Below are 25,965 nucleotides of genomic sequence, written 5' to 3'. Positions count from 1 at the left end.
TTCCAGTAGTTAATATGGAGTAATTTGTTTTTTTGCTTTATTATGATTTTTCCATGAACTGAACAAGTTTTGAGTCCTACTGTGTACTAGGCATTGTTCTGGCTGATAAAACTGTATTGATGAATAAAAATTTCATACCAAGTGGTTAATAGCTGAATAGGGGAGATAAGTTATAACCCAATAAATTTATTCTAGCAAGTATATTTTTGACTCTTAATTCTATAAATAGGTTTTTATAGTACTTTGTGGAGAATAAACTGTTGACTCATGTCATAGCTACTTTTGATTTTCTGTTTATTAAGGATTAACCTGAAAATAGAGAAAATGAGAATACTAGCAAAATGAACTTAGGATGGTAACTAATCCTAAGCAGTGTGACACTGGTTGGGGACCAATAGCTCCTGCAGGTAACTAGGAACGTATCAGGTATGGTGTGTCGCATCCATGCAGCCTTGTTCTATGTTAATAGACTGGTTCAAAAACTAAGTTATTTTGATATTTTGTGCAGTAATTACACTGGAGGGGAATCCACAGGAAAAAGAAACCAGAAGAAAAAGAAAAGGGGGCCAGCCAAATAGCTCAAGGAATTAAAGTGTCTCCTTAGACTCAGGGTCCAGGAGTTCGATCCCCAGGCCTGCAAAGCTCGCCCCATCCCCAGGGCTTGCTGAGAAGGTGATTGAGTCTGGGGGTGGTGGCACGCACTTGTAATCACAGCACTTGGGAGGCTGTAAACAGGAGGATCACTACCAGTCCGATCTACACAGTGAGACCCTGAATACCCTGTATGTAGACCCTGTCCTAAATACTAAAAAAAAAAAAAAAAAGAAAGAAAAGGAAAAAAAAAGGAACAAGGAAGAACAGAAGTGGAAATTGGCTGGAAGGGAAAGGTGGCTGGAGATTCAAAAGTAGGAGAAAGGGGAGAGTGTCTCAGAGTCCCTAAGTGTGCTAACAGAGTTTTAATGTTGAATTTGTGTCTGCTGTGCTATTCTGCAAACATGCCTGCACATCATGGCCCCTATCTCAATCCACTATTTAAATCAACTAGGCTCATGTTAAGATGTAAGAAAAAGTGAAAGGGAACCGAGTGTGTGGCTCAGTGGTCAAGCACTAGCTTAGCATAGCAGGCCCTGGTTGAGTCCCAGTACAACAGCAGAAGCAGCAACAGTAACAACCACAACCACAACCACAACAAAGATAAAGTTAAAGTTGATGCCAGTGAAATAGGAACACTGGCATGGCATGGTGCAAAGCTATGGATCAAAAAATCAAAAACAAAAATGAAAGCAAAACAAACCAAACAGAGAGAGAGAGAGAGAGAGAGAGAGAGAGAGAGAGAGAGAGAGAGAAGAAAGAGAAGGAACATACAGTACCATTTAGTTTTAGAGAAAGGCAAACCTTAGAGACCAATTCTAAAATTACATCTTGCTGTTTCTTGGCACAAGATTACCCTTCTTTCTCTCCTTCCTCTTCTTTTTCCTCTTCTTCCTCCTCCTGTTCTTCTCCTCCTTCTCCTTCTCCTCCTCCTCCTTCTCCTTCTCCTTCCTTCTCTCTTTTTGAGACAGGGTCTCACTATGCAGTTCAGGCTGCCTTGAGCTCACTTTGTACCCCAGGCTGGTCTTGAACTCACAATGATCCTCCTGCCTCAGCCTCCTGATGCTGGGATTACAGGTTTTCTCCACCTTGCCCAGCAGGATAAGGTTCTTAAATAGGGATCATTTTCTTTTATCAAAATGCTTTTTTCTATTAGTGTTTTATGATAATTCTTTAACCAGATTTTTTTTTTTTAAATGTGTTTAGTAAAGGGTCTACAGGGTCTCACTACAAAGATTGGACTCATAGTGATCCTTCCTGTTTTTCAGCTTCCCAAGCCCTGGGATTACAGGCATGAATCCATCACACCCAGTCTCATGCAGTGCGCCCCCGGTGGTGGGGCTGGCAGAGCAGGCCAGGGATCGAACCCCAGTCCCCATGTCTGCCTAAACAGGCACTTTAATCTGCTAAGCTACCTGGCCGGCCCACTTAACCAGTTTATACTGTCAAATTATTCTTAATCAGCTTCACTACAGTAGATAGCAGTGTAACCCATTATCGCTTTGATATAAAATGCTGATCAGCCCTGAGTTACTGTGTTAGTTGTCTAGAGCTGCTCTAATGAAGTCCCACAGTCTGGGTGGCTTAACCTAGCAGAAATCTATCGCTTCACATTTCTGGAGCTCCGACTCAGAGACACAGGTGTGGGCCAGGCCATCCTTCCTCTAAAACCTTCAGGGAAATCTCCTCCTAGCTCTTCCCCCATCTGGTGGCCTGGGATACTCCTCTACAGGTGGCAGCATATCTCCCGTGGCCCCATAGCCTTCTGCCCGTCTCTTTGCAGGGTCTTTCCTCAACATTTACCCATGTCTGTCCGTAAATGCTCTCATTATATCCAGGCACCAGGATTACAACCTACCTAATGCCATGTCTGAAAATAAGGTGATATTCTCAAGTAAAGGGTATTAAGCATTCTACCTCTGTGTGGGGATGAAGAAAGACATGGTTTACCCTGTAGGAATTTCCTAAGCTGTTCAAGTTGGGGCTTTCTTGTAGCAGCTACAGAGGCTTATCATTCTTTTAATATGGGAAATGGATAGACCTCATATAGTACACATCTTTTAGAAATAAAAGTACTAATCTTTCTGTATAGAAGAAACACACATAAGAGCTAGTAATTCAAAAGCGGGTTTAAGGGTAGACACACCTGGATTCAATCTCGTTTCTCGAAGCCTCCGCCCCGCGGGCCCGGGCTGGAGCGCTGGGACCCGGCAGAGCCATGGGAAGGGCGCCCCAGGGGAGAGGTGGGCACGAGGCACGGTGCTGGGCACAGTGACAAAGAGCTGCCCTTCGCTGCCAGCCGGAGACAGAACCCCGCGAAGCTGTCACGCCGCCGCCCACCACCAGCGCGCACGCAGATGTCAGCCGCCGGCTCCCGGGACCTGTGGGCCTTGCACCGCCGGCTACTCGACAGAGTGGAGCCGATGCTGCCGGAGAAACTGCGGCTGCTGTACAACCACCCAGCAGGTCCTAAAACAGTCTTTTTCTGGGCTGCCGTTATGAAGTGGGGCTTGGTGTGCGCTGGCTTGGCAGGCACAGCCAGACCTGCGGAGAAGCTCAGCACTGCTCAGTCCGCTGTTCTGAGGGATATGGGATTTATTTGGTCATGGTACTCACTGGTAATTATACCAAACAATTGGAGTCTGTTTGCTGTGAACTTCTTTGCCGGGGCAGCAAGGGCCTCTCAACTCTTACCTATTTGGAGGTATCACTAAGAACTGAAAGCTGAAGCTATCAATTCAGAGTTCCGGATCACCTGAACGATCTAACCATGGACGCAACCACCAGGACCTGGTTCATTACTTGACTACTGGCAAGGCAGTTCTAACTGGGCTAATATTTGGAAGGTACATACACAAAAAAGTCTAGCTGTAATTGGTAACTAGTGCTCGATTCCATAAAAAAAAAAAAAAAAAAAATTTTTTTTTTTTTTTTTTTTTTTTTTTTTTTTTTTTTTTGCAGAACCAGGGATTGAACTCAGGCCCTTGTGCTTGCCAGGGAAGCGCTTATTCTACTAAGCCATCTCCCTGGCCTCGCAAATTTTTAGTAAGTCTTTCTTTAAAAAAAAAAAAATTCTCGTTTCTCCTGCTCATCCTGAGTGTCACTGGAGCTTCCCTGCTCTGATTCTCAGTATCTTCATCTATAAAATGGGAGCAGTAGTCTTCATCACATAAAGTTGAAGAGTTAAATTACTTGCTCTAAGTAAAATACTTAGCGTGGTTACTGGCAAACAGTCAATATTCCATTGCTGAGATGGTTATTGCAAACAATGGCCTCTTTGAACAAAATTTTAATCAGCATTAGAAGAATATAAAAATACATTTCACAGTATACTCTCTTGCATTCACTCTTGATTTCCTTGGAAATGTAGGACATTTATGTGCCGCTCACTTGATGCATGGATGAACTGGCCTGAGCACCCACTGTTACCATCCACAGGGGCCAGTGGAAAAGCGATACGGACCTGACAGCGTATGGCAGGCAAGACCTGCAGGGGTCTGGGAGGTCAGTGATCAGAAGCAAGATGGTGTAGGAAACAAGTGTGGGGAAGAGCAAACAAATCTCAGTATTTAGGGAGGTCAGAGGTCAGAAGCTTAAGGAGTGCAGATCAAATAGCCAGCTGTATCTTTGCCAGACCCTGGGGAACTGGATCCTCTTGTGAGTCGAGTCCCTAGGGTCAAAGGTACATGGGTGGAAATGAAAGCAATTTTAGTTTTAGACATAATCCAAGTATAGGAAGGACAGTGGTCAGACTTTGTCAAAAAGGCTCAGAAATGTCATTGGTAGAATTGCAATGCTCGTTATCGGGAATGACTTGGTCTGACCCGTGCGTCAGAGGAAGTTAGCTGTGTCTATGAACACATTTCAAAATCATTATGGAGGCTCTGACAGACTCTGACATTCTTTCCTACCTGTTAACTAGTAGCTCTCAGGTTCCAAAATTCTAAATAATTTTTGCTGGTTGATATTCTAAAGCTACTCTTGTGCATAGGGAAAATTTTGTTATGGTTAAGATCTAAAATCTGCCCACACTCTCATGTGTCTGGAAGGTAATTGGATCATGAGAGTGGGAGAGCTGACTGGCTGTCGCAGCAGGGAGGCTCTCTGAGGGTGTGTGCTACCAGGGGAGCCCTTGTTCTTAGCTCCTCCCCTCGCCCCTTCCTGATCCTGCAGTGTGAGAGAGCAGTTCGGCTCCACCGGGCTCTTCTACTGTGCCATTTTGCTCTGGACCTGGCTGGCCAAGTGTAGACTGAAATCTCTCAAGCTGTGGGCCAGAGTATCCTACTTCTTTACATTGTGTATGCCAGGTATTCTATGTCTTGTAGCTGTGAGTTTAAGTGATAGGAAAGGAAGTTTGGAAGAGGAGAAGAGCCTGAAAGGTCTGAGTTATGCAGTAGGAGTGACCCCAAGGTAGGGAAAGACCTCAATGCTCGCCTTTCTCCCAACTCCTGGCAGCCTGGCCAGCAGGACAGACTTCCTTCCCAGGGCCGAAGGCAATGTCATGAAAGCTGATGAAGCTCCTGTGTAGTGCACAGACCATTATTAATTGTTTTTTTTTTTTTTTCAGTTAAAACACAATTCACTGACATGGAAAACAAGAAAAAAAATTCCAAGATTAATGAGATTAAATAACTTGTCACCCCGTCTTCTTCCTTACTCAATGAAAAATGACATTTTATTGTTAGTTGTATAGAATAATAGTTCTACCATTTTATAATCAGTCAACATCATATTCTTTTTTGCTGTATAGCTATGCCTATTTTATTATTTTTAACATATTTTTTAAGGTAAAGGAGCATTGTGTTTCTTTTGTTCTAGATTTTATTTTTATTTCATTGTTTACCTATAGCTTTGTCCAACATCCATATAAAATAGAGCCACTTAAAATTTTTTTCTCTGAAGATTAAGAGTTCCAGAACCGGGCCAGGGAGATGGCTCAGTGGAATAAGCGCTTCCCTGGCAGGCGCAAGGGCCTGAGTTCAATCCCCGGTTCCGAAAAAAAAAAAAAAAAGAATTCCAGAACATTATTGCATTGGGGACGTGTAGAATTCATTTTAATTGTGAAGGACATGGGCTGGTGAGATAGCTCAGCAGTCTAGAACTCCTGCTCAGGCAAGCTTAGGCATGCACAAGGGACCATGGTTCCACCCACAGCACTGCATGCCACGCCAGCCCCGCCCTCAGGGTGGACTGAGCCGGCAAAACAAGCAAACAAGTAAAGAAATAAATAACAAATTGTGAAGGACACATATCAAGCCACAATCATGACAGAGGTGCAAATAGAAATAAGCTGAAAATAGACTGCCAACTATTTGCTAGAGAAACAGACCATGTATACTATTAGAGGAGAACACAAAGAAGAAATGAAATTTAGAGGACTTGCTATCAGTTTTACTTTAAATTCATAATTTAAATTGTTCAAATATATCCCCAGTGACATAAACATAGTCCTGCTTTGGTGATGAGAAAACCATTAAAATCTAGAATAATATTTTTGACCGAATGAGTTACCTAGCCATCCTCTAGGCCTTCATGCAAAAAAGAAGAAATTAATAAAAAGCAGCCATTAATTAGACCAGTCTGGTCCATGACATGTTTTGGTGTAGCACTTTGCAAAACTCACAAGCAAAAAAATTTGAATACTGTGATAGCTTTAAGATTAACTCTTTTATGAAAAAGAATGAGTTTCAAATATTAATACTCTATATTAATATTTAAATATTCATTTAAAAACCCATTTTTAAAATAGCTCAGATGCGGACTTTTTACCACGTAGGTCATTTGTGTGACAGACTTGCCTGCATGCAATGGCTCATACGCAATTCTTCAAATGAAAACGAAATTCCCAAGCATATGACCGACCCGACACGTTTATGCATTTTTACTTCAGAAGCGATCACATTTGGTGGGTCCTCTGAGAGGCCAGCCCTATGGCAGCCATTGTTGTTGTTGTTTCTGTCTCATTCTTCTAGGGTTAAAAGTATTGTTTTGCCTTTAGTATTAATTTATTCACTTGACAAGTATGTATCAAGTCACTATAATATACAGGACATTGTCTTGTTATTGGGGATACAGCAGCAAACGAAGGTCAAAATTGTTTGTACAGCTTAGGTTCCTGAACCTGGCAGCAGACAGTGAGCAAAGTGGATACAAATATGTACAGTACATAGCGTGCCTGAGGTAATGATGAGCAAGTGATGAGCGGGGCAAAGGAGTAGGGCTGGGAGGGGCACTTGTATAATGTAAAGAGTTCAGGGCCAGACCGCCAAGAGGGTGACATTTGAGCTAAGGCCTGGAAGAGACAAAGGTCCAGCAGAGGACACCATACCGGGAGGGCTAGAGAGTACACACAAAGGCCCCTGCGCCTTTCTATAGAAAGCGTGAAGGCCAGCATCCCTAACGGGGAGCCACAGTGGGGTGAGCACAATCACAAAGCCACAACCTTGGGGTCTTGCATACTTTGGCTTTTACTCTGAGTAAAAAGGAAAGACAGTAATGAGTTTGAGAGCAGAAATGGCATAATGCTTTTTTCTAGTTTTAAAGGATATCTCTGGCTGGTATGTAAGCAAAGACTGTAAGAGAACAAGTTAGGAAGCAAGGGGTTAATAAGAGAAAAGTACATTAGTTCACAGAGAGATAGGTTGAGCTGAGAGACTGACAGTGCAGATGGCAGGGTGTGGTTGGGTCTTGACCACTGAGATGCCTCAGGACTTTCTTTTCATTTTATGTATTTTGGTACAGGGTCTCACTATGAAGATTGGACTTATACTGATCCTCCTGTTTTCAGCCTTGCCAATGCTGGGATTACAGGCATGTGCCACCACGCCCACACTCAATTGATGACTCAGTGTACCCTGGGGGCAGGACTGGGGAGGATTGAGCTCTGGTCCTTGCACTTGCCAAAGCAGGCACTTATTCTGCTGAGCTATCTCACCAGCCCTTTGAGTCAGGAGTTTGAAAAGCTAAGAACTCTGTGTCCATGAGCCCAGCCTTCACTGTAGCATCTCCCAGTCATTCCACTGGTTGGTGATTCCGGACTACCTGGTTCCTCTGGCCACCATGGAACCAGAGCCTAACAAATAAAGCCCACAGACACATCAACTCCATTTTGTCACTGGTCAGAGCCCATGCACTCCACTCTTGAGCTGTGCTCTTGCTGTTTTTCACTCCAGATTTCCTTCCAGTATCTAACCTCTAGCACTCTGTGAATTCAACAGTGGCATTTTGCTCTCTGGTATTTGACTTTCTTGTGTCCCTGGTATATTTATCCAGGTGCACCAAGCCCTCACCTGAGCCAGGTTGGCAGGCACTAAGTTTGCTTCTGGAGGCTGCATCAGGGACTGAGGGAAACTAGTTTAAGAGTAGAAAAGGCCAGAGAGTAGAGCCAGCCAAATGAAGCTGTCAGATCCGTAGGGTACAAGTTGGTCAGGGAATGGAAGGTAAAGCTTCAGGCTAAGGAACTGAGAGGAAATGTTGGATTTGGTCCAAGCACACTGTATGCATCGAACCCCACTGATATGTTCAATTTAGACATGTGCATAAGTGAATTTTTTTTAAAGAAAAGAAACTGGTCCAGCAGGAAGTGAGCATCAGAGAGGAATAAAGCAGGCAGTGTAGGAGTTTTTAGGGAAGATCTGGAGCACCTGGGACTTTCTTGTATTGGCCAAAGGCCACCTAGGACCTGAATGGGTCACACTGCTTCAAAGCTTGGCCCTGACCCCGGATGTCACAATTCATGACTGAATTTATCTCGTCCTTCTACTTGAATTAAAGGGTTAGATTTAGGGCACACAGTTCCCTTATCAATTTTTTTAGGACTACTTTGACCACTAGTGGTGGAGACCAACTCAAATTATCTCAAACAGAGAAAAAGAATTTGACTGATGTAACTAAAAAGTGCAAGGAGATTACTTCTTCAGGCAAAGCTAGATATAAAGACACAATATCATGAATACTGAGTTTCTTTTGCTCTTATTCGAGCATAGTTTCCCTGGTGTTGGATTCATTCTCAGGTAGCTTACTTAGAAACACTATATGGAAGACAAATTCTGTCTCCCAACAGTTAAAGCCAAATTTAGGCTTGCATGGCATTAGCCTAGCCCATGCCAGAGTTAGTTACTGTGGACAAAGAGGTTGGGGACCATGTCATGGTCAGTGACTTTGGCTTTCAAGGGTAGAATAACTTTAGGGGCATATGAAAACTGTATGCTTCTCTTTCTGATTGAAGTTTTACCCTCACTCATGCCCCTGTGAATTCATTCATGGCACAGTACAGGGACATTCACAAACAGCAAAGGGAAACTGTCCCACAAGCTCTCCTTCAGTAGTCAATGTGCTAACTGCTCAAGACCTTCCTGAGAAATGCCATCCCTCACGTGCTCACACTGTAGGCTCTTCTAGGGAAGTGTTGATGGTTCAGTTAAGCTTTCTAAAAGATTGGGGTGGCTCCCCTAGCCCTGTTTGTCTCACTTACTTTGAGGAGCTATCTCAGCCCAATGCCAATGCTGCTACAGCATGATTACATATGAAGTTGAACTTATAATTAAATTCAGCCTAGACTTCTATCATGTCTACATACATAACCTTAAATATGTACTTCTACCAGCAATGAGGATCACTATGTCTTGATTAAAAATACATCAAGGTGTTTTTAATCCAGTGGCTAAACAAGCACTTTGTATTCAACTCACCTACCATAAAATTTTGCCCTCTGATCCTCCTCCACTACCCTGACTCTACCCCATTCCACTCCACATCTTCTCATTTCTCTGCTGTGGATGATAGTACCCACTTCTGCCAAGCCACTCAAGCCTGGAATTTGAGTCAGCTAATCGACTCCTTCTGCTGCACTGTCCCCCCTCTAACCACTTCCCTGGGAGTCCACCTTAGGTCTAGCATCCCTCCGTTCACACTTCCTCCCTGAGCCAGAAGGATGAGCAGGACCCTGTAGCCCCTATTTAACATGCGTTAGGGACTCTCATTTTCTTCTAAGTTAAAGCACATTCCAAAGGGGTCTGTGAACTGGCCACTTCCTGCCTAACCATCTCTGTTCTCAATGTGTCCCCTTAGCCCCCATTTAGCTTTCTAACTATGAGTATCTTGTGGCTCCTGATCTAACTGTGATTCACACCTTTGCTTACACATGTTACTCCTCGAATTCTCTTTCTTTTTCAGCTGGTGTAATGAGACTTCCCTTGTTCTGAGAGGCTAAGGTCAAGCACCTGCCCCTTTTATGAACACTTTTGTGGCTTGACACTCTATCTCCCATGAACCTGTGCTCTACCTTTTCTGCTTCTCTTTGAGCTTCTGCAACATGTTGTTATTTTTATCCATAACTTTCCTGGTTCCTTTAACTGCTCCATTACAGGCAGAGACTGTCTAATAAACTCCCAGTGGTCAAAATGTCTTAACGTTTAACAAGTATTTCCAAAGTGAATAAATAAGTGCATTTCTTTTTCTGAGGAATATCTGCTCCACTTTTTCCTCCAACAATGAAGCTCATGTGAGTGGCTGTGTTACAGAGTAAATTGTGTCCCTCTAAGATTTACATATTGAACCCCTAAGCCTCAGTGTGATGACATTTCAAGGTGGTGCCATTGGAAAGCAATAAAGCTTTGATAAGGCCAGGAGGGAGCCACTACGATGAGATTGGTGTCCTTATAAGAAGAGACCTGAGTTGTCTCTCCCACCAAGTGAGGACACACGGAGGATGCATGTCAGCAAGCCAGGGCACCTTACCGGAAGCCAGCTCTGTCAGCACCATGATCTTGGACTTCAAGCCTCCAAGACTGTGACTGTGTGTGTGGGTGAAGCTGCCTGCTCTGCGGTGTATAGATAACTTTGTCACAGAAGCCCAAAGTAGACTAGGCCATAAACTAACTATGCATGTTGGGAGGCTGAGGAAACAAAGAATAGTGAGAGGGGAACCACATGGAAGGCAGCTCCCCCAAAATGAATTCTGACATAGAACATATCTATGCTGAAGCCAATGTGAAGGCAAAATGACTTTGGTGGGTCTGTTTTCCCTGCTTTACAATTAGAGAACTTTGATTAGAAGACCTCTAGGGTCCCTCCTAGCACTAGCATTCTGTTTGTACAGCTATATTAGTTTTAATAACATTGGCTTTGCTACAATAAAATGAAGATGTCTAGAAAAGGGTAAGTCAAAAATCAAAATAAGAGAAAACAATTATGAAAAGGGAAAGCAAGGTTTCCCGTAATGAATTGCTTATAAAAACTACAAAAGACACTTATTTTGGCAGGTGAAAATAGGTAGGGAATTTTTAAGTATGAAAGATTTCCTTTGTTCAGAGAATGTAGCTTTTAATGACTAATTCTGTGTAACAAAAGATTCTCTGAGAGGTGATTATTTTGGATATTAAAAGATGTTATGTTTCAGTGTGCAAGTATCAAAGCAGGGAATTTCTACTCTCTTGGCACGTGATGAGAGTAATTATAAGGTACCAGTAAAGCTATGGATCCAAAATATATTTTATGGAATTATCAGCTCAAAGTCCTATGTTTGTAGTGACATAGAATGAAATGGAAATTCACAGAATTAATACTTAAATATACATATATGTATGTGTGTATATATACTTATAAATATAGATATAGATATGTATATAAAATGGTTTTCCTTGACCTTGAAATTCAGGAGTGGACTCAATAGTAGAGAACCCTTTCCAAACCTGTATTATCTCATCTCTTTATTATGTTACCATATCTTACTGGAACAGGAATATATCAATTATATCATCGGTTGAAGCTACATAAACAGTCACCTTTATAGCACTATTTCAATTTAGGGAGAAGGCTCTTATCTTATACCCTTGTAGATTAGTGTGATACCTTGCCAGCAAGAGCTGGAACTCTATAAATATTTATTTAAGAAATTGATTTGGAAATGAATACATAAACACAATAGAAATTTACTAGTGCACTAGTAATGTTGGAATACAAACTGAAAGCCGAAGCAGATAATGTATTACAGTGGTTGAAATACTGGACAGTAGAGACAACACAACTTTGCGTCTCAGCTCTGCCATTTACAGATTAAATGTCTGTGGGCAAATTTGTTAATCACATTAAGGCTCACTTTTCATATCTACAAAACAAATTAGTTTCTTTAGAGGTAAAAGGAGATAATGCCTAGAAAAATTTTAGCACAACTCTGATTATTCTGTAAAATCTGATTACCTTCATAGCTTTTTAAATGAGAAACAATAATCACAAAATATTAAGTTAATAGGATCATTCAGGCTCCCTTTTTGTGAATCACTGACATATTCATAGAGGAGCTGGGAGTTTAGGGACTGCTTCTCTAAGAAAGGAAAGATTTGAGTCCTGAGGGGGAGCACCCCAGGATCAGCACCCAGCCTATGAAGGTTAGAGGAAAGGGCCTACAATGACAGAGAGCTTTTTCTAGATACCGGAGCTTCTGAAGACAAAGTTAGTAGCACAGAGCAGTCTAGAATTTTTACTGGACTTGAGGTTACACCAGTTTTAACTGCACTAAGAGGTTACACCTGAGCTCTCAGCAAGTGGAAATCAAGGTCAATGTCATGTGTAGGAGGCCACATGCACTAAGGAATATGCTAAGAGAAAGCAGTTTTTGAAATAAAATGTTGAGCTAAGATTAGGAACACACACACACACACACACACACACACACACACACACACACACACACACACCCTACCGGAGGACACAATTAGGGGTTTAGAAGCTAAACCAGCAGCAATGAGGGTTTAGGCCGAAAGCAAGGCACCTTAACAAGAAAGCTTCCTCTGGGACATTCTCCAGTTGCTGTGGCCTCCAAGTTTGAAGACATTGCTTGGTATTGTAGTAACTTATCCACTGTTGTCTCCTCTGTGGAGTGGAGTAGGCCATTGAAACTCTCCAAGATGCTAGCTGGAAGTGTGCCCTCTGGAAGAGAGACGTGCTCTGGGGGCTTGGGGTAGGTCACGTGGGGGACAGACAGAACAACAACAGGCTGTGGCAGTGATCAGCTGCCTGTTCTGGTTGGGATGGGGGTCATTAAGGCAGGAATACATTGTAGACATAAGTACACTGAAGGATACCTCTGAGATGGAGTCACAGAGGATGTATAAGGAGACTAATGGCAGGGACACCAGAAAATAAGACAACAATTAAGCCTTCAATTTAGAGGTGAGGAATGCCTGTTGTCTGTATTTCAAAATATACCATAAACTCTGTGTGGACCCTGGGAAGTCCAGGACCCAAGCGGTAACAGATTCATTGTGGATTAAGGAGCTGCTCTGTGATTCAACATGGCTCCTCCTAGGTATAGCCTCACAAGATAGAAGGGGCTGGAGGTCTCCCTTGAGCTTGGATAAGAGCAGTAATCCAATGTACGGGATTCTATCCAAGGACCTAATCACCTCCCAAATACATAATCATTGGAAGTTAGAGTTTCAAAATAGAAATTTTAAAGAACTCAGACCATAGCACCTGCACTAAGAATTGGTGAGGGGAAGACATGAAAGAGTAGGTAGTGGGGCTTTAGAGGTGGATCCCACTGAAACCACCAGCCATTGACAGGTCTGGGTTCAGATAACCATGTACACTTGGCAAAAGAAAGTGATGGGAATTTGTCTTAATTTGAAATAGGAAGCTGGACAGCTTCTGAAGGGAAGCTAAAGATGGATTGAGGGCTTGAGGTGGTGGGGGCGGGTGGGGCGGGAAAGGGAATATGGTCTAACCAAGGGAGATAGAGGTTGTGTAGCTCTGATAATATATTTGCACAATTCCCCTGCTTTCTGGGTTTGGCAGTGAGTTAGATCAGTGGTTGAGATGATGGATGCATGCTTGAGGATTTTCAGAGAACGTCAGGGAAAGGCAGGGCCTGGCTAAGCAGTTGTGCATTGTTTGTTAAATGAATAATTACATACTTGGACACTATTGAAAGGGAGTTTATTAGGAATATTATGCAAGAAAATTAACATCCATCTGCAGATAAATAATCATATTTCCTAAGACATCCCTTAATCAGAGCATATAACCCAGAGTAGGTTCAGCATCACTTTGTATTTTCGGTGGCACCTAGTATCTTCCCTTCTTAGATTTAACTGGGTTAGTTGTGACTATTTTTGTGATGGTCACCACCTCCGGGAGTCTGCTATATCTGCTTTCTTGACTGTTGCATTTTATGACCTAACCCATAGCACAGTGGTTCCTCAGCTCATGAACACTTTTGTTTACGAACAGTTTGGTTTTGAACTGTGCATCAGGTGACAAACATGAGCATGGCCATCTTTCCTGCAGGAACACAAATGTGGCCACCTTCTCTAGAACTATGGAATGAATTAAGTTCATGCACCATGGGAGCTGCTTGATTAGTCCATGGTACTTGAGAAAGTTACTTCAAAGGAAAGAATGTTAACAGTTTTTCCCTGATGATTCTGTGTAAGTTTTTTCAAATTGTAAATTTTTTGAATATTTGTTGGTTTTGACTCATAAGGATAAAGAATTTGTGTAATTCCTTCAAAATCATATGGGTGTTATGCTGTGACTAAATATGTAAATAAATGTGCCTTAAGGTAGCCTCTGTAACTGAAGCTTCGCCTCTGTAACTATTACACTTAAACTAGTCACCATTTATCATTTTCTCCTTGTTACACACTTTATTATTCTATTTTAAACTGGTTAGTGTTAAGAGAGTAGCACACGATACATTTTACTGTAGGACTAAATGCTCATTTTAGAATGGATCTTTCCTATCAAGGGTTTGAAAAGAAAAGCAAGTATTTTGGTAGGATATTTCTAGTAGCAGTTTTATTATTAAATCAGAAAAAAAATTCAGCTATCAAATGCATATGGTCTGATATATGTGATTTCTGTATTCTTACATTGATGTCTTTCTGAAATCTGGAAATGTATTTGTTATTAAAAACTATGTTATTCTGTAGGTTACCTCCCCATTTCACACTATTATTTTGATAGGAAACTTATATCCAATCTATTACGTGGTCTTCATATTTTGCCTACATTTTGATCAATGTATTTCTGTGGAACAGTAGTGAACTGTTTCTTTTCTAATTTTTTAACATCAATATATTTCAAGGAGTCTATCAAATAAATCATTCACATTAAAATCATAAAAATAGAATGTATTTTATAAACTGAATCATTATTTATACTGAAAATTATTCTATATTTCTTCCTGCTGTCCATTCATTGGATGGGGCAGTATCTGATGACTTGTGGATCTGTTGTCTCGAAGTTACCCTGAGTGTTTCTCTTCTTTGCTGTATAACAAATACAGATCAATTGGGAAACTGTCACTGTTTAAGATTATTTGTATGTTTGATTGACCTTCATAAAGTCATACAGATTGTCCAGTATTAAAGAGATGCACACATATATCAGCGTCGATTTTATTTATGAAGTATAATGAAGGTTTTGTATTTCCTACCTCACTAAGAAGATTGTCAAAACAGAAGGAAGCTGTATCTGCTGTGCTTACTGCAAGATTGTGAGGACTAGCAGGACATTTGAAGTAGGCCGTGCAATTCTAGGAAACTCAAAGCAAAAACAACATATGACTTTCTTTTGAAAGGCCTATGTTTTTCTGTCAAACCAAACTTAAAGCAGTCAGCATGATACACATTTTTGAGCTAACTTCCTGGCTTTCTTGGACATGTCAAATTGTTGATGTTCCAACATGACAGATATCTAATGATGAAGGAACCAAGTAGGTGGGAAAAAATGTTGGCAATTTTCAATTGTATGTTAGAACATGAGTATATGGTAGTCAACAAAGAAAGCCAGAGGTTCAGGATGCATTTAAATATAAACTTTAGAAACAAATTTTAGAAACAAACCAATTCTTGCCTACATATTACTTATTCCTCAATTTTATTAATTTAATTCACTCAAACAATATTTGGAATATATGTCCATCTCATCAACTCCAAAATAGAGTGATGTGTTCATGACCTCCATTTGTTACTTGCTCCTGATCAAGTGCTCAGGGTGGGGAACACGCCTCATCCTTTGTTCCTCCCTTTTCTTCACCCTTTAGTTCCAAGTCATCAGTGAGAACCTTCACTCTTTGTGATCTCCAACATCTCAGGCCTGGCCTCTTCTCTGCTTGCCCACCGCTTGCCTTGAATGCTGCTTCTGACCCCTGCTTTTCACTGTCTTTCTTGACTTCTACCTTCCCTGTCATCCAAAGACCACAAGAAATAAAAGTAAGCATGTGAATTGCACCCACACCACTCCATTCCTATGCCTTTCTATTGTCCTTATTTTTAAAATGCCAGCTATTTATTTGGTCCCCACCTGCCTCTTCCTGGCCAGGTTCTGTCTACTTGGCATTCTTTCAGTTCCTGAAATACCCCAGTAATATCCTCCTGTAGTGTCTTCATGGAGTGAACAGCTCTTTCCTGTTATTTGGGATTCAGCTTAAATTCCACCACATCCATCCACCTCGACAAGGACCTGTCTAGCTGTCTTACATAGGTAGTTGCTACTGTCTCCTAGAGTACTTCATTGTATATTTGTTATTTATTATGGTAATTGCTATGAATGAAGCAAAAAGACTTGCTTTGAAGAGCATGTTACAATTGCCATTTGAGTCTGTTTGTTGCCTGTCTCTCCGAAACAACATAGGCACTCTCTAGGAGAACGCAGAAAGCAGGCCCATGTAGTTAAGCTCTGGCTCATAGTGTCCATTGGTGCCAAGCTTGCCCGTGGTATGTCTGAGTGAGTACATGAATGATGAATGAACAATAAAAGAAAAAGTATGGAAAAATGGATTAGAGGGTTTTGGAACTTACTGGATATAAGGTTTAGCGGTGATTTTTATTCACTCTGCATGCCATATAAGTAGTTCTGTCTTATATGAGTGAGATTTTTAGAATCAGTTTAAATTTCCTCAGCTCAAAGAGAAGAAGTGAGAGCAAATGACCACCAAGTTCACTTTCAGCTCTGAAACTCCCAGCAGTTTTGGCACTGTGCCCCAGGCTGGGTGTATGCTAAAAATGTAGCGTGTGATACAGGCATTTCTCCTCCATAGAAGAGCCAGCTCAGTTCAAGCAGAGAATCTAGGAGCCCTTTGCAAAAGGAAGGCTAATTGGAAGCAGGCTGACAACACTGAACTGTGTGGACCTCAAGCTCTGCCCTTTTAATTTGAGATAAACCAGGTTGCTGGTGAAGCCAGCTATGTACTAGGTTTCACCATCCCCTCCCCCACCTGTTTTCACCTCTGTCTGCTGCTCCACCAGAAGGGAACAATGCAAGGATGTACCAAGGTAGGAACAGGCTTCTCATTAGATATCTGTTCAATAGAACTTTGGAAGCAGTCCTGGCACATCCACTAATATCTTTTCATAGCCCTTTATCTCTTGAAACTTGTTGAGAGAGCTAAATTAAAGTTGCCTACCATTAATCTTTGTACTCTGCACTGTAAATCAAAGGAATGAAATACTTCTCATCACAATTCAGATCCCAAACAGGTAAAAATTACAACATAAAACAAAATTTAATACTGGCATTGCCCCTGTCACCTAAGCCATATATTCTTGACTGAAGTAATCAACAAGGGGTGTGCTTGTGCTGTAACTCAGTGATTGTTTCAGAGGCTGTGGGGTTTGAAAATACATTCCATTTTTACCATCTCCATACTTCAAAACAAGCGTGGTAAAGACACGGGCATCATTTTTACTTGATTCTTAAAACTGTGATAGTTTTGATCCACTTTCGGTGACTGTTTTGCAATTTCACTCTGTATTGACAGTTTCCTTAACACACATTCAGGTTGTAAAGAATGAACTTTCTTCCCTGTCACAGAGCATTCTTGGTGAGATATTTTTATTTGCAAGTTGCACTTGACAACAGTTTCAGAGAAGTAAGATGAGAAAATAAAGAATTGGACAAGGAGTCCAGGGAGCTGGGCTCTGCTGGGGGTCCTGATATTGATTTGTGGAGCTTTGTGTCATTTTTTTTTCCCTCTCTGTGCTTCAGTTCTGCCACTTACAAAATATGGATTTCAGGCCATATTGTCAATGTGTGTAACCAGTGAAGTCGCTCATTACAGATAAAGGGCCAACACTGATCCAATGTGTCCTACAAGCACAGCACTGTGCTGAAGACCTCCTGGGAGGAGTTTACAGCGCTTCCCAAATGCCTGGGGGGAGACAAGCGAGTGAGCACACAGAATTTACACACAGTGTGAAATAGAAGCCACCATGCTGCAACCTCAGATTTTCTTGCAGTCACCTGTCTTGGAACTATAGATTTATGGTAGTTGTGCATGTTTCTCTAAAATTGTACCCTGAATTTGAGTCGCACATAAATATGGACAATGTTTTACTAGAGAAATGTAAGCAAAAAGGAAAACATGATCTTCAAAATAAATCTCACTGGATAAGGTTTCTAATGTTACCCCAAACACAAGCCGAATGTTTTGTTTCATAGGAATGTCACTGGGGATGGGAAGATGCGAGTCCCACTCTGCCCAGCTGTCGCAAGAATGAGAAAGAAGCCCTTTCATTATTCCTGGCCATAGACTCTTAGCTGTAAAATGAGTAGAGGGGGATTGTCCCTTAGCTGGCCAACAGGGCTGACCTAAAAACCACAGAGTGAGTATTAATGTTGCTTGTTGATGGGATACATTTTCCTCGAGGATGGGAGAACACCCTCCCATTTCACACACGCTCATCATTAGTGCTGCCTTGGGCCTGGGTTGATGAGACCATTTTTGGGATCCTCAGTCACTGGAACAAAATATCAGGTTGTTGACCTCTGTGCTTGCTTTGTAGCAAGTCAGGCAGTTCTTTTACTTGATATGTTGTGTCATTTTGCCTGTTAGACCTTCTGTTTCAGACTCCCTCCTGGCAAATTTCTTACCCTCACAATTAGGTATCCCATCATTTTCTGCCTTTAGAAAGAATATTCTGCATATTTACATTGTAGTAGGCCGTTGCTTCAGTAAAGGAGGGCTAATAAAGATACAAAATACTGGAAACTCGCCAGTTTATGCTTTGCATAAAATCTTAAAGACTCTGTGTGTGTGTGTGTGTGTTTGTGTGTGTGTGTGTGTGTGTACAGGTCCATCTTTTGAAGCACAGGGAAGATTAGCTGTGGGGGTTCCATTATTCAGGCAAAGGGGTATGGCTAAATGAGCTCTGTAAGAACAGACTTGAGGACAAAGGAAAGAAACCAGCCCCCAAAGCTAGACATTTACCAATTATTTAAATGTTCCTTAATGATTACTTGCAAAAGTTTCTCCCAATCAGTTACTCTTTTTCATTTGAAGTGTTAGTAAAAGCTTTAGCTATGAATTTGTTGCAAAAGCATCATAATTATAAGATAGAGGAAGAGGACCCTGCTGTCTTACCAGAGATTTAAAGTAAAGAGAAAACTGCCTGCATATCAGGGTGCGTGCGTTAAGTATTTCAGCCTTAACATAACACGTTTCTCATTGCAAATGTAAGGAAGCTTCCACCATATGCCAACTCTATAATAAACATAAGTGCTGCAGCAGTATAATTAATAGCAAGCCATTTTCATTCTTAAAACCCTAAAAGGGAGTACTTTTCACAAAAATGCAAAAGATAATGGCAAAGTAAATTCAGCAAATATTGCAATACATCAATCTGATCCCACTTTTTAAAAGTCAGTGTGCAAAATTTTAGGCTTAAAAATTAATGTCACTGTCATAACAGACAGATTCTTTACTTATATTTCTTTATTGCACTTAAAAAATTGTGATCTCTCCTATTTTATTTTAGATGATTCATCTTGCAACCACATTTCTTCTGGAATATATATCTCCTTTATACACCTCTAAAATATACACTAGATAGATTCACAAAATAAAATGATATTTTTACATAGAATTTTCTGCCTTCTTCCTATTTCCTATTGGCATGCATCCTACTGCTTTAAATAATGCTGATGACATAAAAATTGCCAACACTTACCTAATGCTTAGCGTCTTTTTAAGACCTTTGTATTTAATCATGAACATTCTCATCAGGGGGATTATCTTCTTGCTATAAATGCTAAAAAGGAATCATAGAAAAATTAGCCAACTAGTTAGTGATGAGTGAGACTGAACCTTACTATCCAGTCTCAGAAGACATGTTCTAGGCCTCTTCCCCCTCCCCATAAAGGCTCATTAACGATACTCCCATAGCTTGATGCCACTGAGTTTTATAGAAATGAACTGTCTGCCCCTAGATCTGTTTCCTGTAGTGCTGCAGGCCTATAATCCCAGCACTCTGGCAGGCTGAGGCAAGAGTCACAACTTCTAAACCATCCTCGGAAGCTCTGTGACATAGCCTGGATATGAAGTGAAGGCTCTGGGTCCAATACACACTACTATGACTACTACTGCTGTTAACACACACACACACACAGACAGTACCACTACCACCACATAATCATAATAATAATCTGATCTATGATTTTTGTTGAAAACTTACATAAAATATAAGGTATGGAGATATGTCAAGAGTACCTCTCCAAACTCCTAAGCTGGCTTTGCTAAGTGCTCCATTGCTGGTCTGTACCGTGCCTTGCATGGTGTCTTCACACGCTCTCTGGTGGCTGGAGGCTGCACGAGTGACCCAATCGTCTTCACATAAGTTGCTACCATGATATAAGCTTAATTATCTTAGCAATATTTAAAACACAGTGTTGTAAATACAAACATGCCCTGATACATGACAAATTAATAGTGTATATTGCAACCTGCTGAATTTAAAATGTCTCAAAATACAAGGTGTTATTACAGCAAGTACTGGAGAACTATGCAAAAAAATTGATTTAGTTTTTTACCAGAATTTATTTACACATGATATCTATTCTTGGTGTTTTGTCTTATATTTTAAATCCAATAAAATGTTTACAAAGCATAAAGCAATATGCTCATTTTTCCTATTTTACTTGAACTTTTTCATTTACTTTCTTGCTTTCTACACTACTTTTCACTGAAGATAAGTTGCTGACATATAGCACAGTCGTTTTTCTCTGTTATTCAGTTCTTTTCTATGATTTTAATTTTCATAGACCGAAAATTAGTTTTGTTTTGTTTACCATTGATAATGACCTCAGCATTTTTTTTTTTTTGTTTTTTGTTTTTTGTTTTTTGTTTTTGGTGGAACTGGGGATTGAACTCAGGCCCTTGCACTTGCCAGGCAAGTGCTTATTCTACTGAGCCATCAACCGGGCCCCAACCTCAGCATTTTAAAACCCATTTAACTCTGTTTTTATTTAACAATAAATGGTGTAACACAGTTGTATTCATTAAAATCTTTAGTGAGTGTTGCCTTCCTTTCTTGTTTTATCTCTTCCTCCTTTCCTTCCTCTCTTCTTCTCTCCCTCCATCTCTTCCTTATTTCCACAACTATGACAGTCCAGCCATACCCACACCATGGTATAGATGCAAAGATGACTAGCTACACAGCTGCCATGTAGGAGACACCCATCCCGTGAGGACAAAGCCAGGATGGGCTAGACAAGCTCCGAGTGGGCAAGTGGCTGAATGCACTGTTGAATCAGCAGGTACGTGTGGAAGGGGGCTGAGCAGGAAACTGAGCAGAAAGGAGATGTGGAGTTTAGACATGCAGATGTGTGTTTGGGAAATTCTAATCTTATAGGCAATAAACAATTCACCGTAGCAAGAAATGGTTGCCAGAAGTCCAAGCCAGAGTAGGTGAGAGAAGTGTCTGATTCCAGAATGAGAAAGGCCTGGAGTCCCATCTTTGCAAAGTTGGATTTTACTCTTAAGATTTAGGAGCCTTTAGACAATTCAAAGAGCAGAGGAAAACTGCTTTGAGGGAAAAAAAAGGCAAAAAAACCTTTGGAAATCAGTCAGAGGAGGAAGTGACTTGGATCATGTGGGAAGCCATAGGGTACTAGCCATGATAAGAGTAGAAAGGTACGATCCTGCTTAGAAAGACGGAAGGGGGTGCTGCTAAGGAGAATGAGAGGACCGCGCTGCGCAGGCGAGCCGGACAGGCAGCTGCAGCGAGCTTTAAGTTTCTAGTTGAATGGCTTTGTAGATAGATGGATGGTGCTGTGAAGAAAGTGGAAGAACTGTCACACACGGGTAACGCCAATTCTGAAATGCTGAGATTGAACAGTGACGAAGCACCCGGATTCCCAGGGAAAGCCGTCATTGCTAAGATTGGGAACAGATCACACATGTCGAGGTTTATTTCTATTATTTCACATTGGCTTAGAGAACCTAAAATATGGAAGTAAGAAAGCATAATGTACAGTCAACATTGTAAAGAAGACAAATATTGTTTTGCAATATGGTATGTTTTAAAAACAACAACAAAATCAAGACATTTAGCTAAATACTACTAGAAGGATCATAGGAATTGGGTAAGGCTAAGATATATAAAATAAATGTGTAAATGAAATTACTTTTTCTTGGACCATCAATAACATGCTAAAAATAAAAATGGAAAATATGACAGAGAACAAAATTATACCACTTCTAAGAAAATATAGTAAGAAAATTGCAAAAATTAAATAAATTAGATTTTTTTTTTTTTTTTTTTTGAACTGGGGATTGAACTTAGGCTCTTGCACTTGCCAGGAAAGCACTTATTCCACTGAGCCATCTCCCCGGCCCCAAATTAGAAATTTTTAGCAAATAAGCAAAATATTTCAGATTACTGGATTACATGCTATAAATATTTCAAATTTGTTATAGCTGAAAAGAAATGTAGATAAAACATGAATAGAAATGAGAAAAATATTTGTAAACATTTAAAAGGTAACACAACTCTTAAATTGATAAAAAGACACATACCACAGATACATAAAAAAATTAAGAGGTAATAAATACGTGATTATATACCACCATCTCAAAGTTGTTCTTTTAAAGCACAAGTTAATGAAACAAAAATTTAAAATATCCATGAGATATTGTTCTCTGTCATTAAATATGGAAAAATCATAAACATCCAGTAATACAGGTTTTAACAAGGCAGGACCAGACCTTAAATGCTGTGTTCGGTACTGCTGCTGAAATACTAGCATTTTACTTCCTAAATACTGGCTACCCCGAGCCCCTTCTTTTTCCATTCTCTCTGACTAGGCTCTTTCATTTTCTAGATGCATTAATACGATGGCCAATGCCTGGCACAGGGATATTCCTGCATGCAACTGCTTTCTTTATTATCAGATTATAGAATATTAGAATTTTATTTGGGGGATGGGTGTATTAAATCAGTGCTTCTTTGTACTTCAGGTGGACATATAAAAACCAAAAACTTTTTGAAAAGTTATATGACTATGTCTGTTATAATTTAGTAACTGGGTGTTTTTAACACCTAAGATCATTTTATTTTTCAATCTTGAAAAATAATATCACCAGCATATATGATATAGGCATAAAGACCCTTAAAACAGCATGATTTATATATCCAAAAACTGTAACCAACACAAATGCTTACCAGTGAGAAAATAGTTATAGGCATTCCAGTACCGTATATTCAGACAATGGAAGCTTTTATAGTTACTTAAAAGGACAAATTAGATTTATGTATGTTGATCTGGCAAGATGTGCATTGCACATTGTTTAAAAATGAGTATCACAATGTGTAATTGTGTACTTTTGGCTTAGAAGCAATATGTACTTTCTGCTTAGAAGAATGCTAGTTTCATTTTAGTAAAAGAAGATATAGATCTCTCCTCGTGTCATAGAGTGTGAGCATAAATCTGAATAGCATGAGGACAGATACATTGCTGACTGTAGAGGAAGGCCTGGGTGAGGAGGGCATGTGGGCATGTGCGTAGTGTTAGATTATTTTAATAAACTTTCTATTTTTGCCCTTCCGAAGTGGGGCAGCGCTGTGAGAAAGCGCCGTCCTCCAAAGTAGAAGCAAAAAGGTGGTTGTAATAGGGCATGACAAACTAAACACAAATTACATTGTTAGATAAGAAAAGAAAGCAATAAATTTTTTGACTCACTGAAGAATACAACATTTTGTTCTATGTGCCAAATTCATCTAGAACATTGGTTTTTAATATTTTTAGGTGTGACTTGTCCTTAGAAGAAGTGAATGAAATCTCTTTGCCAAGTGCCTGAGTTCTCAAATCCAGACTTCAAGTAGCATAGTTTGGGTTTAACAAACTCCCCCCCCCCCCCCCCGCCCCATCCCTTTTTCTTGTTAATGTATTTGGTTGTTGCAGAGTCTTACTACACAGTTCAGACTCCTGGAGATTCTCCTGCTTCCAGCCTCCCCAGTGCTGAGATTTCAGGTGTGCGCCACCACGCCCAACTCTGGCCAGCTCAGCCCACCCTGAGGACGGGGCTGGTGCACATGTGGTGCCAGGGATTGAACCAAGGTCCCTGCGCTTGCCTAAGCTTGCCTAAGCAGGCACATTAGTCCACTGAGCTGTCTTGCTGGCCCCAAAATCTCATTCTTAAGCTTTCTGCTTAGCTTTTTAAATTATAAGCATTTGCATAGTAAGTTTAAAACAAATGCTCCTTGCAGTATATGTTATCTTTTCTCATTATTTTGACAGTAACTTATCTTTAGCATCATCAGCTTTCTTAGCAGGAATTTATTTTGGTATGACAGCTCAAAACTAATTTAACCTAATCCTACCAACACAAAATTCCTTTGCTGTCCTCTTCCTTTGTACCTCCCTACTCTGGCCAAACCTGACTGTTGGCCAATTCCACAAATGCAGTCTAAATTTGTGCTAACTTTTTTAATTAATTTTTTCTCTGCTTACATTATCCTTTTGCACCTGCCCTCCATGTCCATATGCGTGCACATACACAAGCACTTTGTGTGCACATCTTACCTTTTCCTCTAGATCTGATTCTAACACCATTTCTATAAATAAATCTCGCCCTGGCTCATCACTGGAAGGAATCTTGCCATCTTTGTTTTTATTTCTGTCGTGTTTCTTAGCGCACCAATATAACTCCACAGTGAATTGTATGGTTGTCTCCTCCCATCTCCTGGACTATTAGGGCTTGAAAGTAAAACTCACGCTCACATCTTGATCATTTTAAATCTGTCTTGGCACCCAGTGCAGGGCCTTCTGGGTCATAGGCTTCAATAAATGCCAAATTGAATTGATTTTGACCTAACTTTGGTGGCAACCTGAAACAGTGTGTCCTTTCTGGCTTTGGATTTTTATAATGCAATTTTGCTTCTGTACAAATGTGTTTCAGTCAGTCTACAAAAAATAGTCCATAATTCTTATTCCTAGTTTTCAAATGTATCCTGCTCTAGAGGATTCTAACATATATCTATTTAATAAAAGAATAGTGAATATTTTTTCTTATTTTATTTATGAATTAGATAGTACTAATGAATTAAACTTACCTCAGTTTGGTTAGTGTGTTTTAATACCTTAGGCATTTAAAATTTCAGTTTATAGTTTTATAGTTTACCTAAATTTCTTTAGCTTTATTAGGAGGGATCAGTTTTTAGCTTTTTTTTCAGAATAAATAATATATAAAACAAATGATACCAAATAAGAATTAACAGAACCTTAATGCCACATGTGAACTTTGTAAATAATAGTAATTAAGATGTTTACTTGAATAAAATAAATTCACAGATACTAACATCTCTCTTTCACAAAGGCTTTTAAGGCCTAAAATTGCCAAGTAATATTCACAACAGAAAAAAAGAACTTAAAAACTAACAGAAAGTAATAAAAAAAAAAAACTGCTCATAATAATATCTAGAAAGAATAAAGTCCTGAGCGTTTTAGAAATCTATTTGGTTTAGATAGTCCATTTAGTAAATGGTCTGTATATGTGCTTTTTTCATTTAGCAAACTCACATTGTTATTGGTTCAAAGTTTTCCTAATAACTTTGTCAAAGTTATATTAAATGCACACATACCCAGGTACACACATACACATGTTTTCATTATAAGTTTAATGATCATAAATGTGTATTTTGTGTAATTGGGCCTTTGTCACAAGTCTATCCTAACATTATATACTTAGTTCTCTGTTACTTTACCTAATCACTGAAATTTAAATGTGAACATTTTTCATTCCTCTTGCTGTTCAGCAGAGTAGTGAGATGTAATCGCTTCTTTGCCTTATATCGATAAAAAGTTCAGTTACATACTCCCATGTTAATTTCTGTCACTATTAAAAAAGATAGTTTCATGACCAGCCAAATAGTTCGGTGGACTAAAGTGCCTGCAAGCAGGTTCAGGGGCTGGGGACTCGATCCCGGGCCAGCCGTGCCACACCCATCCCCCAGGGCGTGCTGAGACAGCAACTGAGACTGGGCATGGTGGTACGCGCCTGTAATCCCAGTTCTTGGGAGGCTGTAAACAGGCAGATTACTGTGAGTCCGATCTAATAGTGAACCCTGAACACCCTGTAGACCCTTTCCTAAAATA

The 25,965-nt window shown here is 40.2% G+C and overlaps 1 protein-coding gene and 1 pseudogene across 1 annotated transcript in view; both read left to right on the top strand.

Annotated features, from left to right (window-relative positions):
* Pacrg (parkin coregulated) overlaps positions 1–25,965 on the top strand; it is a 539,156-nt gene that overhangs the window by 204,400 nt on the left and 308,791 nt on the right. The gene's annotated exons all lie outside the window — the stretch shown is intronic.
* Positions 2,949–3,305, top strand: LOC105743277 (annotated as a pseudogene).

This window comes from Octodon degus, unplaced genomic scaffold (genome assembly GCF_000260255.1).
Source record: "Octodon degus isolate 3935 unplaced genomic scaffold, OctDeg1.0 scaffold00112, whole genome shotgun sequence".
Taxonomy (NCBI): domain Eukaryota; kingdom Metazoa; phylum Chordata; class Mammalia; order Rodentia; family Octodontidae; genus Octodon; species Octodon degus.
This window is presented reverse-complemented; position numbering and strand designations above follow the sequence as displayed.